The sequence below is a fragment of the Hevea brasiliensis genome, unplaced genomic scaffold, assembly GCF_030052815.1.
Source record: "Hevea brasiliensis isolate MT/VB/25A 57/8 unplaced genomic scaffold, ASM3005281v1 Scaf409, whole genome shotgun sequence".
Classification (NCBI taxonomy): Eukaryota; Viridiplantae; Streptophyta; class Magnoliopsida; order Malpighiales; family Euphorbiaceae; genus Hevea; species Hevea brasiliensis.
In genome coordinates this window covers 42,372-60,563 of record NW_026614928.1, presented here as the reverse complement: position 1 = coordinate 60,563, position 18,192 = coordinate 42,372, and positions in this window count along the sequence as shown.

Sequence of the window (18,192 nt, the reverse complement as noted above, 5' to 3'; positions counted from 1 at the left end):
GTTCCTATGGCTATATTAAACGAGAAATTAAATAGTATTGCTGTGATTTTATAATAACAAATAAATAGTGTCTAGATAAATAAATAAATATGATTATTAAAAAAAAAATTGTAAGGCGATTATAAATTTATTAGACCACCCATGTATATATATTTACTTATTGGGATCCATACGTTTTTATATGTCCACTATTATTAGATTGTCATTTTAAATAGGATATCTCATATGAAATAACCGTTTTATTATATAATTTCTCATATTAAACTTAATATTCAGTTTTTTTGTATTTTGATTTTTTTCCTTTTTCCTAATACTTAATACCTATAAAAATGATAGATTGGCTTTCCTATTTGAAACATTTTAAGTAAGGTATGTAATCAGTTGTGAATTTAAAAAAGAAAATTCTAGAGTCTGTATAAACAAATTATATGATATGTTTTGTACACTAAAAAATAGTACATTGAATACTCATATAAAAGCAATTAAGTTTTAAATTTAATGTAATGCCTTAAATTTTTAAATAATTATTTTATATGAAAATTATAATATTTTATTATATTAAATATTGTGGAAATTTATTTGAAATTTTTTGAATTTTTAAAATCGGATTTGATTTTCTTAAGATAATAAATTTTATCTATTTTTAAAAATTAATTCAAAGACTATGTGGTAAATCTAAAAATATATTCAGACTCTGTAAAATTTTTTGAGTTTTTTGTAATTTTTTCAAAATTTTTGGACCTCATTTTGGGTCTTAGAATAGAGTAAAAATCTAATTTCGGGTATCTTAAATCAAACCAGACGGGATTAGATTGGTTGAATCGAATCGACTCATTTTTTTCTTTCCTTCTTCCTCCCGCGCTCTCCCACCCCGCTCCCTTCTCTCATCATTTTCTCTCTCCTCTCTTTTCCCCACCACCAGCCACCACCTCTCTCTTCTCCCCAACTCGTTGACACACCACCAAGGAGCCTTCCTACCATTGGCCATTGCCCCAAATGCCGGAAAATCCGGCTTGAAACTTCCCCACAAGCAACGAGCGACCCATCAACTTTTCAGCAAAAATCCAGCCAATTCGACCACCAATTAGACCTGGTCCAGTCTCAATCACTTTCTACACTTCAAGAGTTTTTCAAAAATACCAAGAACACAAATTTTTATTGAGCGGTTTGTCCAATTTAAGCCCAAAAAGTTTTAGCCTATTTCTATTTTTGGGCTAAATTTCTCCCAAACCGGGAACCCCACGGAGATTCCGAGAGTACTAGCGTGCCTCACTCGGTGAGAACTTAGCGGTGATATAAATTTCAAAATTTTCTGACACCAAAAATCTATGAGTCCTACAAACTTCGCAATATTTTTCCAAGCCTTAAATAAGCTTATTTAATTTCATAAAAATTATATTCTAACTCCTAGTAATGTGAGCTTCGTGTAGGTACCTTTGTTTTGCGAAAATTTCATCCGTGCCCGGATCTGTATTTCCGAGCCAGACAGATGAGCTGCCAGAGCTGCTTCAGAAAAGGGTCAAAATTACAATCCTTGCCACCATTTTCAGATGCCTCGAATGTGTTCTAAGTATCAAAATCGGTGTAGGTAAATCTAAACTCTAAATTTCCTTATTTACATAGTACTAAGTTTAGAATAAAAATTCATAAAATATTCGTGGACAATTAAAAAATTATAATTCCTTTTGCAATAGCGTTATAGCATTGTTAAGGACTACGGCGCAAAATTTTAGAATTTTTAGAGCTAGTTTGAATAATTTTGCAGAATGCCAGTTTTAGGGGCTATAATTGAATTTTCTGATTTGTGAATTTTGCCTAGTTTAGAGGGCCCAGGAGGGGCCATATGATATTGATGAGATATGGATATGGGACTTGTGATTTTAGAAGTGTGATTTGAACTACTGTGCAGGTTGAGTAGGTCCTAGGTATAAGGAAAACTCTGCCAGATTTCTGACATAAATTAGGGTGTCTTTTGACTCTCTAAGTTTTTATTTTGCATTAGAGCTAACAAATTCATTAATATAATTATTTAGGATAGCAGAGATAGCTATCTTCCTTCATTAAGTCGCCCCAATAATCTCCGGTGTATAGTGAGTAGATATTAATTTTATTTATAATTTTAATATTATTATACATACAAGGCGTGTTCATGCATATACTTATAATTATATGCATATAACTATTGTAGACACGATTTGTGTTGCATTATCATTATTTGATGAAATTGATATAGGTGTTATCTTAGGGTAATTTGGAACTGTGTGCATATATTGGCATGTGTGAGGTGTGGTATTGGATATGAGTAAGACAGGCAGATCGGCTTGAGCTAGTCTTGCTTGACGCCTGATCCTTTTTGTGATAAGTTGGGGTGATTACAGCTTTGAGTTGATCTCGCTGACCCCCGCATTTGGATTATTAAGAGAAAGTTCGGCTCGAGTTGATCTCACTGGCAGATATTGGAATTAAGAGAGCTGTGTAGGGAATTAGCTCCCATATATATATTTGATTGATGTGACACATGGGTATATGAGTGCTCTAAATTATTCTTTGTGTGAATATTGTTTGAACTTAGTTGAATATGTTAATATATGTTGCATTTCATTTTTAGGGATGCATTAGCTCTAGATAGTTATAGAAATTGTATTTAAAATCAATATTTTACTCTATGAGTTAAATGTTCACTCCTGTTCACTATATTTTTCCAAGCTACAAGAGGGTTTTATTTTCAGAATAATCTGCTTCCTTTTTCACATGTTTATCAGTAGCCATTCCTTGTACTTCGTTTTTCTTGATTTAAAATTTTGAACTCCGTATGTGCTAAGAATATTATATTTGGCGTGGGACTGTAAAAGATTATTTGTTTTAAAATTGTAAACCTATATTTATGCATGTGTAATTGAATGCGATGAATATATATCTTAGATGAGGAAGCTGAGCTCCCATTTGATATATTTATTATGTTAAGAATTATGAGGATGAGCAGAGCTTCTCAAATTTATATATTTGGTGATTACAGGTCGGGTGAGCTAAAACTCTCCATCGGATAGTCCAGTTTATGACCGAACTCTATCCAGTTGATTTTTTGAAAATAGGCTCTAGGTATGGGCTTTATGGTTGGGCTAAAATCAGTTAGGCTTACTACAAATTTTGAGGGCCTTATGCTAATCCAAGTCTTAATATCGGTCTGACCCATAATTTGGGTCGTGACATTTAAGAAGAGGACACTCACGCTTTTGTGGGTCGAGGTGCACATACATTACAAACACATAATAATTTGCTTAATATATAGGCATTAATTGATTTCCTACTAGTAAAAATATGTTCTCTATTAATTTTTTTTTTTAAATATATAAGGGTATCTTAAGAAAAAGGAGGGGTCAATTGACCCCTCTTTTACGATAATAGACCTGCCTCTATATATAATAATATAGTATTTAAATTTCAGTTTATAATATAAATCCATTTATTTTTAATTTAAATAATATAAAATCACCTGTGACTTTACTAGGTAATTTTTAGGTTATTTTTATTAATGTGACGCCCATTAAATTATATATATATATATATATATATATATATATATATATATATATATATTTCCATGCATTAATTTGATACTTGTAGCAAAAAAAATTTACTTAATTAAAAATAATATTTTATAATTAATTTCTCCCAAATTTCTCTCTCCAGGTTTCTCTGTATTCATAACCCGACGATATAAATTGCACAAATCAATGCTTTAATAACTCAAAATTTATTTACTCAAAGCTACTAATTTATGAAAATATATATACTTTTTAATTTGATAAATATGACATCAGTATAAATAAACTAAAAACCAACTATTGAAGGTCACAAAAGATTTTATATTACTTAAGTTTCATTTCTTTCATGGAAAATAACTTGTATATAAAAAATATTTTTCATGACAAAAATTTTCAAAAAAATATTTTTTATGAAAATATTTTTCGTTGTTTGGTTATAATGTTAAATTAATGATATGTATTTATTTCATATATGTATAATTATGTTCACATCTTAATAAGATTATCAAAATTTAAAAAACGAAAATTACTTTCTCTTTTTAAAAATAGAAATCATTTTCCTTAAAAATGACTTAATATTTTTTATCAGGAAAATATTTTTTATTGACCAATTTTCTTGAGTATCCCAAATACCAGAAAATGTGAAAAATATTTTTAAAAAAATATTTTATGTAAAACAAATGTAACCTTAAATTAAAAAAAAAATTGTATTATAAGTTAAAGTTTAAGAACCTTATTTTCGGAAATCTTTCATGTAATTTTTTTTATTAACTTTTTTAAATACAGTTATATTGATATGCTAATGATTTTTATATATCTCAATTAATTTAATTATTTAATTCGATCTATGTATTTAGAAATTATCTTTTGATTTAACATTAAAGTAGAATTAAATTTAGGAATATCATGAGAGAAAATCATTTTTTATTTTTTAAATTTTGATAATTTTATTAAAATATGTAAATATTTATACATATATAATATAAATACATACTATTAATTTAATATTATAATTAAACAATGAAAAATATTGCCATATACAAATTATATTCCAGAAAACGAACAAACAGAGGCTTAATTATATGTTATACCATTTGAATTACACCTCATTGATTGGAACAGTGGAATTTAATGAAAAGAGGTAAATATCTGGTATCTGCATTTTGAAGTTTGTTGTTTTTAATAAGTGCATTATTATTTTTAAATATATTTATTATTAAATATTAAAAAAATTTAATATTAAATTTAATATATTTTAATCATAAAAATATTAAAATAGTAAAATAATTTTCTTTTCAAATTATATTTTCAACCAACAATATCGAAAATTGTGCTTTTGTTAAAAAACAATTTTAACCTTTTAACCTCAATATCAAATAAATGGTTATAAATTTTATTTAAATATTATAATATGCTTATTTTTTTTTTAATAATTTAGTGTGCAATGTAAATAAAAAAATTTTCGCATGACACTTTTCAAAGTCCATCAAAAGATTTAGCAAAAGTTAATTAACCTAATTATGAAGCTAATTCAAGTAAGGTTTCAACATTACACTCTTTGACTATTACTTTGAGAAATTAATTATAAGGACCTTATCTATAATATTTATACTTATTTAGTCCTTTTCAGTTAATTAAATTATAAATTATCTATATAATTATCTCATACATGATATGTGAGATATATATAGTCGCTCATCAGAAAGTAAAGTATTTTTTTCTTTTAAGTGGAGAGATTGAGGGATTGAAGACTCCAATTTGAGTATATCAGATGGGTAATATGCTTAAGCTAGGGTAGGCTAAAAAGTGGAGTTATTTAAAAGAAAAGGTGACTTCTTTTTCATCAACTAATTTAGGTTGTTGGTTAGATCAAAAGGTTCTTGGTCCAGAACTAAGAACAAATGGTCCTCATGAGGCAAGACCCACTTGTACAATTGGGCAGAAGCTTAAAGCAGTTGAATTAGGCATTAGCTTAGCTTTGCATAAGGCAAGAGCTTAATTGAAGGTCAAGCATATATATAATAAAACATTTATAAGAAAATTAGTTGAAGAAGGAAAACTGCTGGCCACGACCGACCTTTGAGCCCTAAAAGTTTTCTTGAATTTGAGATTGTTTCTTTCACTACACCCCAAATAAATTTTCAACTCTAATTATTTTTTGTTATTGTTCTTACGTGAAAATTATACCATATCGTATCTTAAGAGCTACTCATTCCTTTTACATTACTCGAGAATTATTATATTATTAATAAAATCTATTAATTTTGATATATTTTGTAGGATAACAGTTTGAAATTGTTTATATATTTGTAGGAATAACAATGGTTGGATCGAGGGTGAGGATGGGATTGCTCTCTCGTCCCTGCCTCATAGGAATTTAGGGTTAAGACGAGAGTTTCTTGTCGGAGAGTGAAATGGGGCAAGTTTTTCTATGGGGATTTTTTTTTTCATTTTAATTTATTATTATGTAATATAAATTTATTTATTAAAAATAAATTCTAAATTAAAAATATAAATTTTAAACATAATTTTAATAATATACCTATTTTTTTTGCTAAAATTATAATATTTAAATACATAAAAGTTATTTATTTAATAAAAATAATAATATATTATCATGTGGGGCAGATTACAGAGATTTGAAATGAGATCAGAGAAAATTGATCGATTGCAAGGCTGGTCGGATCGAATTCAAAAACAATTACCCTTCTTATATATTTGATGCCAAATTTATTTTCATTTCAAATATCTTTTTTTTTAATTTTATTTGATTTCAATTATAACTTAAATATAAAAATTTATAATTTTCAAAAAAATTTAAATATTTTTAATTTATCTAATATTTATTGAAACTCAATTTAAAATCTTATATTTTAAAAACAGCTTTAATATGATTTACCTAAAACTCATTTGATATATTAATATTTATTTGCTAGCGGATTTCCCATTAGTTTCCTTTAAAAATCTTTTAGTTTCATCATTATTTTGATATATTCAAAAAATTTTAAAATGTAGGAGACTATTGAAATTTGAATCCTTAATATTCTAAGCACTCAACCTTTTTAACTACTAAGCTAGCTAGTTCAATGGCTCTAATTTAATCATAATTTTATTCATGAGAAAAAAATAATTTTAACATTGATGAGATTTCTCAATAATATTGAAATGTTTTAGATTTCATAATTATGAAATTTCAAATTTAAATCTCACATAGAGCCAAAATAAACAAAGAAAGCAACCTTAATCTTGCTGTGTATGAAAAAAAAAAAGGCTTATTTCATTGGAAATGATATATTATTACTTATGTATGTATTTAGGGATTCTTAAAAATGTGTATATGTATATATTTATATTGTGTTTGAATTGAGAGTATCATATCGTATTGTACTATATTGTATTATATAGTTTTTATTGTTAACATATTTGAAAAGATGATATGGTACAAAATAATTTAATATTTTTTTTTAAATTTGGTTAGATAGTATGGTATGATGTAATAAATATGAAAATTACTAAAATACCTCATTACTGTTTTAAATATATAAATAGTTGTTTTAAATTTTGCTTACACTGTTTGAAAAACAATGAATTTTTCCCAGAATCCCAGAACCAAAGAGTTCAATGTTGATTACCTATTTGACAAAATATACAAAATAACTTAGATATACAAAATGAAATCACTCACTAATAAAAAAAAAAAAAGTTTTAGAGCCAAGTAATAAAAGAATCAGAAAACTAAACCCAACAATCAGACAGAAACATAAAAGGATGTTTACCAATAAAAACTCACACTTGTGATGAGTTTTGACTACACCCATATCCAAAATTGATGGTTAGAACAAGAGTAGAGAGGGGTATTGAAGCGTAATTGCAGACTTATCAAAGCCTAAGAATGAGCTGTGGAGGACTTGTGATGTGAGAGATGATAAGAACTGGCATATGTGAGAGACTAAAGATTATTTTTTTGGAAGGGAGAGATTGAAGATGATGGATAAAGAAGGTTTATAAATAAAAAAAATGGGTTATAATTAGAATTTTATAAATTATGTACGTATAAAATTAAAATGTAAAAATTTTAAACCATATAAAACCACTGATTTGGTAGTTTAAATGTAACACCCTCACTTTAGCTAAATCGTATATTCTACTGTTCCGGTTATCAATGTCTGTCCAGACAACTAGAATATCTGAAATTATATTTAGACTAGAGTGAGGAGTCATAAATAATTCAAATAAGTGTAAGCAAAATTAAGGAAAAATTGTAAAAATAAAATACAATGAAGTTAAATGAGCCAGTGCCCTAGCGATGAGTGACCTAACGGGAAGTTATTGTCTTCACAGCTAGTAGCCCTAAATCCGAGGGAAATTCCGTGAAATAATTTTTGGGACTCTAGAGAAGAGTCATTGAGGTTTCGATTGCATTAGAATGTCAAGAAAATGCTTAGAAAATTTTTTAGATCGGTACAAATAATTTTAGTCCATTAAGCAAAACGAAGGGCATTTTGGTCATTTTGATTTTAGAGATGATTTTTTACCAACTTGCCCATTTAAGTGGGTAAATTATATGACATAAAATATGAATTAATATTGATGAGAAATTAATTAGAAATGAGTAAAAGAAATGAGAAAAGAAATTGAAATTAAATGAGGTTTATGACATAAGCATAATGTCATAAATAACCAAATAAAAATTTTCAACCAATGGGAATTTACCAAACATTTTAAAAGGGATAAAGACGAAATTAATTTATCAAAAATTTCACTCATCATCTTCCTCCTCTCTTGTGGCCAAAACTTATCTCTCTCTTCGTCCATAGCTTTTTCTTTCTTTAAGCATTGATTCCCTTCAATTTCCCTCATAAAACCTCTTAACCCTTTCATTAAAAAATTGTCTTTGCACCTTGGGCAAGGTTAAGGTAGCAAAAAGAAGTAGAGAAAAGGGAAGTTAGCAAGCTTAGAAGTGACTCCACTCAAGGTTAGTGCCACTTTTGTTCTCTCTCTTCTTATACTCCTTGTTAAAACATCAAATTAAGTTAGAAAGTATGAAATTGGAAGTAAATTAGGCATGTTAAAGCTTCCTCAAAATTTCAGCAGCCTTGACATGGGTTAGGGTTATGTGAAATTTCAATTAAATTCAAGTGATTAATAAGTAACTTGATAGGAATATCCAACTTGACAACTCAATTGGTGTATGTGAGATTGAATTGGATGTTTTGAAAATTTGGGTTGAGAGCTAAATTAGGGTTTTACAAAGTTAATGGTGAATTGATGTTTTAATGGTCAATTAGTGACCATTTGGCTTAGATTGACCATAAAATGAAGTTCATTGTGGCAATGAAGTGTGAATTAGTATTCTGCCTTAAGGTGCCAAAATTACTGGACTTGAGTCCAGTGTGTTCATAGGGCTGTAAATTGAGCTATGTTGCTCCAATTGATGCAAGGATAATTGAAGATGAAATTTGACACATAATGACACATTTTTTATGAAGGAACCATGCTCAGAAAATTAACTTAACTTGCCCTAAAAAATGACCTAATCCGGGTTACACATATGCTGCCCCTGGAAAATGACTAAATGAACAGTATTTGTTCATTTAGTCATAACTCAGTGTAGAAAAGTCCAGTTGACCTGAAATTTATATCAATAAAAAGCTTAGACAATTTAGGACAACTTTCATGAAGAACATAACTCCAAATTTTGACCAGAACTTAATGAAATTGCCCACCAAAATCAGGACACCAAAATTGCCAGAATGGGATTCTACCCAGAAATCCTGGGTAGATACCAATCCGGCCAGCCTTACTAAAATTAGCATAACTTGAACTAGAAAACTACAAATGGAGTGATTCAAAAAGGAAATTAAAGAACACACATAAAGGAACAACTTTTATGAAGAGAATTTTATCAAATTTCTACTGTAGCAATGACCAATAGAATAGTAAACTTAAGGCATGAAATTTGAAAATTTTAAATAACTTGCAATAAGCTTTGAAATGGTATTGGCAACAAATGCCAATATTTTATAATGCAAAATGTAATATATTGGTGACATTAGAACTAATATACCTATTGTCTATGAAAAAGTCAATATTTTAGTTGACTAATAGGATAAATAGTAACTATTGAACATCAATTGCAAAGAACTTCACATTTAAATTTGTAATATGCCCTTGTAGGCCTAGTGTGATTGGTTTGAATAGGTTCGCATGCCAATAGGGTTTTGATAGCAGTGCTGCATATGGCATCATGCCATTTTGTGATTAATAGCTTATGTGGCTATTTCGTGATTTTATGGCTTTTAGCCATTCTGACACTATTGTGATACTTGGCCTTGTGCCCGATTTCTGTGACAACTTATCAGCTATTCTGTTGCACACTGGGAGACACATTATGACCGATAGTGTGACGGCCTGAGGTACTTGATACCCGGTGCTAGTTTACCCATTTATCCAATCCAATCAAATAGTAGAGGTTATTTGGGCAACCAAAATAAATCTTAATAAATTTTTAATTAAATAATTAATATAAATAGTGCATAATTAATAATGCTACAAATAATTACCAGAAACTTGTATGTATGAAATATCAGCATACACTATGCATGTTTATTTCATTCTAGTTATTTTTATTTTATTATTGACACCATTAAGCAGTATTGCTTAGCGCGTTGCTTTTGCTATGCGTAGGTACTGGAGATACAGAGCACGAGCCCAGTAGACCCCAGACTGGGTGAGAGTCAGATTTGCTACTGTCCTGTGTCACCTCTCATTGGCAGTGTATTTTGGGTAGGGCATTAGGATTCTCTTTTGTATTTTTGTCAATTGTATTTTGTATTTAGATTTTCATGTTATCATGTAAATTATAAACACATGTATTATTTTATAAATGTGTAAATTAATGAAATTAAGTATTGCCTTCATAAATTTGAGTTCGAATTTAATTATGTATGATATAAATTGAATGAATGAAAATTTTTGAGAAATTGTTGAGAAATGTTGAGATGATGTTGATTATTTGGAGTTGAGAATGTAATACCCCTATTTGCATAGCCTGGTACATTTTACTGTTCTGATGACCGGTGTCAGTCCGGACAATTAAGGGAATTAGAACCATGTCTAAGACACATAGATAAGCCTTGAACTCAAATAAATAGTGACTACCTGATAGGTAAGTATAAATAAGAAAAACAGAACATAAAAGGTTAAATGAGCAGGGAGTCACAGCGATGGGTAACCTTCCCGAGAAGTGACTGCGAGGTCAGTCTTAACCATAATTTTGAATCGAAAAATATGATGCCGCGGTCCTTAGGACTATTGCGAACACAGTGAAAAAGAGAAAATCACAGAAAAGAATTGTTAAGCAGGTCAAATAATTAGGTCAGTGATCCGGAAGAAATATCGAATAACTTGCAAACCGGATTGAATCAGAGAGGGGCAATTTGGTCAATTCACCCCTAGAGTTGACTCTTGACCTAACTGTCCTATAAAATCAGAGAAACGAAAATTTCGGACTCGGGAAATTAATTAAAAAACCAAGAAAAAATAAATAGAAAAGAAAAAGAAAAAAAAAGCCTTTAATGACATCATGCCTACCTCATATTATGACATCATAAGTCCAATTTAATTTTTCCTACACATTTTGACCAAGTCAAGATCTATTATTAAAGATAAAATATGAAAATGAAAAAAAAAAAATAAAAGTCAAATTTATCTTCTTCCCATTTTGATTGCTGTCTCTCTCTCCCAAATTCTCTCTCAAACCTCCATTGTCACCCCAAACTCCAAGCTTGAAATTGTTTACTCTCTCCATAAATCTTTCCCTAAGCTAGTAGAAAACCTTAATTTAAGTTATTATTTGGAGAGTGGATGGAAGAAAGACAAGAAGGAGAAGAAAGGAAGAAAGAATTTCAAGCCTTGAAAAGCATCACATAAGGTTAGTGAGGTTCTTCCCATACCTCTCTTTACATGCATGCTTAAGCACTTCAAATAAGTTAGAAATTGTGTAAAATAAGATAAACATGGCATGTTAGGGAACTAGGGTAAATTCGACAGCCATGGGATTTGAGTGGGGATGATATATTTAGTTTAATAGATGATGTATATAAGTGCAATGGAGATAGTAAGTGTGATTGGAATACCTTAATTTTATTAATTGTGTTCATGGTGAAATTAGGGTTCTTAACCTCTTGAAAAATTGGAAAAATTTGGGGAAATGATCAATTGATGCAATTGACCTTAATTGAGGTGAGAAATGGTCAATTGGGACCATTTGTGATGTGTTTGAATTGGTAGAATGAGATTACAATTCGGATTGGTTAGGGTCACTATTCTGGCAGCTTGACCTAGGTCCCTTTCAGGGACAAAAACTGAAAATTTACCAACCTAATTGGTGTGAGGCCAATTAGAAATGAAAATAGACACATAATGGCACATTTTTCATTCAGAAATCATGCCCAGAAAATGACCACAACATAGTAAACAATTAGGTCAAAGCCAAGTGTAGTGCACTGCCACTGTATCAAAATGACTAAATGAACAGTGTTTGTTCATTTAGCCATAACTTGGGCTATATAGGTCCAAATGACCTGATTTTTTTTGGCATTGGAAAGGTATGACATAGAACTACAACTATCTTGAAGAACACCAAAACAAATTCTACCCATAACCCAATCATTTTGCCACCCAAAATTAGTGATCCAAAACTACCAGAACCAAATTAGGTGCCCAGAAATTCTGGGTTGACCAATCTGGCCAGCCATGTTCAAATAGATATATCTTAGGCTAAAAAACTCCAAATGGAGTGATTCAAAAAAAGGAATTAAAGTTAAGACAATAAGGAATAAGTTTTATGAAGAACACTTTGCCAAATTCCCACAGCAACATGACCAATGGAATAGTACAAAATATGACATCTAATCTGGAAATTTTGAAATTGTACCTAAGAGACCTAAAATTTGAAGAAACAATCAAAACCGACAAATTAGGCACCCAAAATGTGGTATGTGGGTGTAATTGGATTTTCCATACCTATTAAACATAAGAAAGTCAATATTTTGACTTGAATACTACCATAAATAGTAACCCCAAAATAAAAATCTCCAAGAACACTAGTTTAAGCATATTGGGGCTAGAATTGAGTATATATGAATTAATTATTAGATTTATTGTGAGATAAGGTACTGAAACGCTGTCGATTGTGTGTTTCAGCTGAAAAAGACCCAGAAGGGAGGACCTAGTCAAGGCCTAGAGGCGACTCATATCTGGTCTGTACACAGTAATTTTTGTTTAAATATATGATTCTTGAAATTTTGATTTTTGAATTAATTATGAATTGTGTTGCCATTTATGATTGTGAATATGACTTTGGAAATTGACCAGATTTCTCACAAATTATTTGAATAAATTGTTTTGAATTGATTTTGTGTTCACACTTAGCATGACAGCACCACATCATTCCTCCTCTATTTATGGGGTTGAGATCGTTCATTTTCCTCCCTCTCTGGCTTACCAGTTGAGGTCGAGATCGGATGAGTACTCATTAGCTAGCTAGCCACCTCCCTTATTGATTTCGATTAGTGAGGTTGTAGATTACTTTGTCGTGGTGTACAATACGGTATTGATCGAAAATTTTGTGTCATGGCTTAAGTTGTGTATGAATTGACAACATTATATTTATTAATTCGTTTGACCAAAACGGTATTATAATGAGCTTTGAAAAATTTTGAAATGTGATTGTGAAATTTTTGAATTATGAATTATTCATAAATGTTTTATATTACACATTTTACATATTATTGTGCACCACTTAGTATTTTTATACTCAGCGATAGCTCCTTTTGCTGTCGCAAATAGAGGCAAGGAAAAAGTAGCAGAGTGAGCTGCTGATTGTGGGAACTACCCAGAGACTTTTGTACAGGTATTTGATTATACCCTTGTAATTTCTTGATGTAAATAATTTTATAGTCATATGTACTTTTGTAACTGAGCAGTTGTACAGTTAATGTGTAATACTATTGTCTTTTGGATTTAACTGCAAATGTAAATTTCTTATTTTGAATGCAATGTGCATAGCTTATTTTGAACTGTGGAGATTGGATGAATTTATGTTGATTGAGTGATTTGGTGGTTGAGATTTAATGAAGTGCTATTAGTGGAAGTGTTTTTCACAGGTGAAATTTTTAGTTTTTCTCAATTACTGCCGGCACTCTGCCGAAATTTTTTCAGAATTTATGGAAAAATAAAATTGGTCAAAAAAATTTTAAATAGCTTTTCAACTTCAATTAAATGTTTTTAGTTCCTACCAAAAATGCTCACCACTTTCAAAAAGTAAGAAAATGATTTTAAAATCCCTTATAGTGTACTTAATGGGTTATCGGCAGGTGAAGTTCGGTAAGTCATTAGGTATACTACAGATCATGTTATGCCTTACAGAGGGGTAAGGTGTGACATGTTTTAGTGGTATCAGAGCATGGTTTTGAAATGAATTTTGATTGTGCATGTGCATATTTCCTTTGATAAGTACAACTGCTCAAGTGTCCTAAATTGATACATATGACATATTTACATCATGAATATGCACTAATGGAGGTCAACCTCCTTGTGTTTGATCTCAGGAAGTAGAAATTTCTGAAAATGGAATGGAAGAGGGAGATCATTTCGTAGAGCAATCTGTTGAGGTTGAGGCCTAAGGAGAAGCCTCAGCACTCTAGAATGTGAGTGGGTCAGCCACTCCAGCTCCTCCTCAAGCACCGCAGTTTGCTGCTCAGTTTGCACAGCAAATGGTTGCGTTCTTTCAACAAATGGCGGGAAACGTGCCACCACAAACTCAGATGCAAGCACCTACAGCACAACCACAGCCCCCGACTCGGAAATATAAAAAATTAATGAAATTTGGGGCTATCGAGTTCAAGGGCACTGTGGACCCACTGGAAGCATAACAGTGGCTAGAACGGATGGAAAGAGTATTCAGAAAGCTGCAATGTGCCGAGAAATTAAAATTTGAATACTCAGTATCTCTTCTGCAAACGGATGCGTATGAATGGCAAAAGACCATCCCCCACAGCCTGGTTGAGCCACCTGTTCTTACATGGGCAGATTTCTTAAGGGAGTTCAGACATAAATGGGTCCCCGATACCTATGTCGACATGAAAGTGCAAAAATTTTTGAATCTGAAGCAAGGGGACAAGACCATAGCAGAATATGAGCAGGACTTCTCAAGGCTAAGCCATTATGCTGGAAGCTTGGTCTCCACTCTCGGAGACAGATGCAAGAGATTTGAGGCCGGGTTAAGGCCTACATTGAGAATCCAAGTAGTGGGGTTTCGACACTAGAATTTTTCTGAGTTGATATCACAAGCCTTGGAATGTGAGAGAATAGAAATGGAAGGGTCAGTGAAGAAGAGTACTCAAGAGAAAGAGAAAACTGAGAAAGCTACTGGCCAACCTACTAAGAGCTGTTCTGGGAAAAGGAAATAGTCTGGAGGATCCAGCTCCCACCAATCTGGTAGAGGCAGATTCTCTGGCCAAAGACCACCCCGGTTTGGTCAGCAGACCCAGCAGGCATCTCGGGGAGCTTTATCAGTCCGACAGTGTGAGACTTGTGGTAGAACACATGGTGGGGTGTGTTTCAAGACCACCGGTGCATGCTTTAACTGTGGAGGGACTGGACATTTTGCCAAGGATTGTACTAGTCCGCGCCAATCTGGACCTCCTGCCACATCTGAGGGATCAACCCAAGTCTCTACATCGAGAGGTTCATAGTCATCTGGTAGAGGTAGAGGCAGAGGTAGGGGTAGCACCCCAGGAAGTTAAAGTACTGTTAACCAGCCAGAACCCAGTGGAACACCAGCCAGAGTGTATACAATGCGTTAGAGGGAGGATGCTGAAACATCAGATATAGTAGCTGGTATTTTCTCTATCCTTGACTAAGACGTATATGTGCTGTTTGATCCTGGCTCCACACATTCGTATGTCAGTGCTAGTGTGATTTGTTCTACTGCTATTCCGTGTGTAAGAATGGACTATGATGTGCTAGTAACTAGTCCATTAGGCCAAGAGGTCAGGGTAAATAGAATATATAGGGATTGTCCTTTGGTGATCCAAGGACACACTTTTCTGTCCGACCTTATTGAAATGCCCTTCAAAGATTTTGACATCATCTTGGGCATGGATTGGTTAGCTAGGCATCATGCCATGATTGACTGTAGACTGAAGACAGTCACTTTTGGTCTCCCTCAGTATGGTGATGTGGTAATACACGGGGAGAGGCAGTTATTGCCATCAAACATCATTTCAGCTGCACTGGCCAGAAAGATGATAAGAAAAGGGTGTGAAGCATACTTGGCACATGTTATGGACACCAGAGTGAGGAGTCTAGCATTAAGGGATATCCATACTGTATGTGATTATCCGAACGTGGTTCCTGATGAGTTGCCAGGATTGCCTCCGGAGAGAGAGGTGCAGTTTGAGATTGATGTCATGCCTAGTGTGGACCCAATCTCCATAACACCATACAGAATGACACCAGCAGAATTGAAAGAATTGAAAGTACAGTTGCAAGAGTTGCTGGACAAGGGCTTTATCCGCCCTAGTGTGTCACCTTGGGGAGCGCCAGTGTTATTTGTTAAGAAAAAAGATGGCACTCTCCGCTTATGTATTGACTACCGAAAGTTGAATAAGGTGACAATAAAGAATAGATATCCATTATCCCGTATTGATGACCTGTTTGATCAGTTGAGGGGTGCAGCTGTGTTCTCCAAGATTGACCTGAGATCGGGTTATTATCAGTTGAAGGTGCAAGAGCAGAGTATCCCTAAAACTGCCTTTAGAACCCGCTATGGCCATTATGAGTTCTTGGTCATGCCATTCGGGTTAACTAATGCTCCAGCTGCTTTTATGGATCTGATGAGCACTATCTTCAGACCATACCTCAACCAGTTTGTAGTGGTATTCATAGATGATATATTGGTCTACTCGAGGAATACAGAGGAGCATGATAGATATCTACGGATTGTACTGCAGACTTTGAGGGAGAAACAACTATATGCAAAATTATCGAAGTGTGAGTTTTGGCTGAAAGAAATATCCTTCTTGGGGCATATAGTATCAGCTGAGGGCATCAAGGTAGATCCAAGTAAGATAGAAGCTGTCCTAAATTGGAAGCCACCCAAAAATATTACAAAGATTCACAGTTTTCTGGGTCTAGCTGGATACTATCGCCGTTTTGTGAAAGGGTTTTCCATGTTGGTATCCATTGACTAAGCTACTTCGGAAAGATGTAAAATTTCAGTGGACGGATAAATGCCAACAGAGTTTTGATGCATTGAAGAAATGTTTGACTGAAGCTCCAGTTCTGACTTTACCTACCCCGGATAAAGAATACACAGTATATAGCAATGCTTCTCACAATGGGTTAGGCTGTGTACTAATGCAAGATTGGAATGTCATTGCATATGCATCACGCCAGCTGAAACCGCATGAGAGGAATTATCCAACGCATGACTTTGAGCTAGCAGCTATTATTTTTGCTTTTAAGATCTGGAGACACTACTTATATGTGGAGAAGTGTTACATCTACACAGATCATAAGAGTTTGAAGTATCTGGGCACTCAGAAAAAGCTGAATTTGAGACAGAGAGGATGGTTAGAATTGATTAAGGACTATGATTGTCTGATAGACTATCAGCCAGGAAAGGCAAATGTTGTGGCTGACGCCTTAAGTTGTAAGACTATGCAAGTCAACAGGTTTCTCCTTTGTCTATGGTACATGAGTTGAGAGTAGTGCATGCCATCTTAGAGATTAATGACGAGGGGCAAACAATAGTTGCATGGCATGTACAGCCAGTGTTGATTGATCAGATCAGAATGGCTACTCAGAATGATCAGAAATATCAGAAGCTATTAGAAAAAGTCAGACAGGGCAAGAAACCAGAATTCTCAGTGAGAGATGACGGCCTATTGCTACACCGGGGCAGAACGTGCATTCCTAATGATGTAGATTTGAGACAGATTATTATGAAGGAAGCACATGAGTCTCTTTTTGCTATGCACCCTGATGGTACTAAAATGTATAGAGGGCTGAAAGAGCATTACTGGTGGATGGGAATGAAAAGAGATGTAGTAGAATTTATTTCCAAATGCCTAACTTGTCAGTAAGTGAAGGCAGAGCATCAAATACCAGCTGGATTGTTACATCCACTACCAGTGCCGGAATGGAAATGGGAGAGAATAACGATGGATTTTGTGATAGAATTTACGATGACAGAAAAGCCATGATGCAGTATGGGTCATTGTTGATAGACTGATCAAGTATGTTCATTTTCTGCCAGTCCGGATGGACTATAGTTTAGAAAGATTGGCCACATTGTGCATAGATAAGATTGTGAGACTGCATGGAGTGCCAGTATCCATTGTATCTGACAGAGATCCTAAGTTCACTTCTAGATTCTGGGGTAGTCTGCAGAGAGCCCTAGAAACTAGATTGAACTTCAGCATGACATTCCACCCACAGACAGATGGCCAGTCTGAGAGGGTAATTCAGATCTTAGAGGACATGCTACGGGCTTGTGTGATTAAGTTTAAGGGCAGTTGGGACACACACTTACCTCTGATTGAGTTTGCTTATAACAACAGCTACCAATCAAGCATTG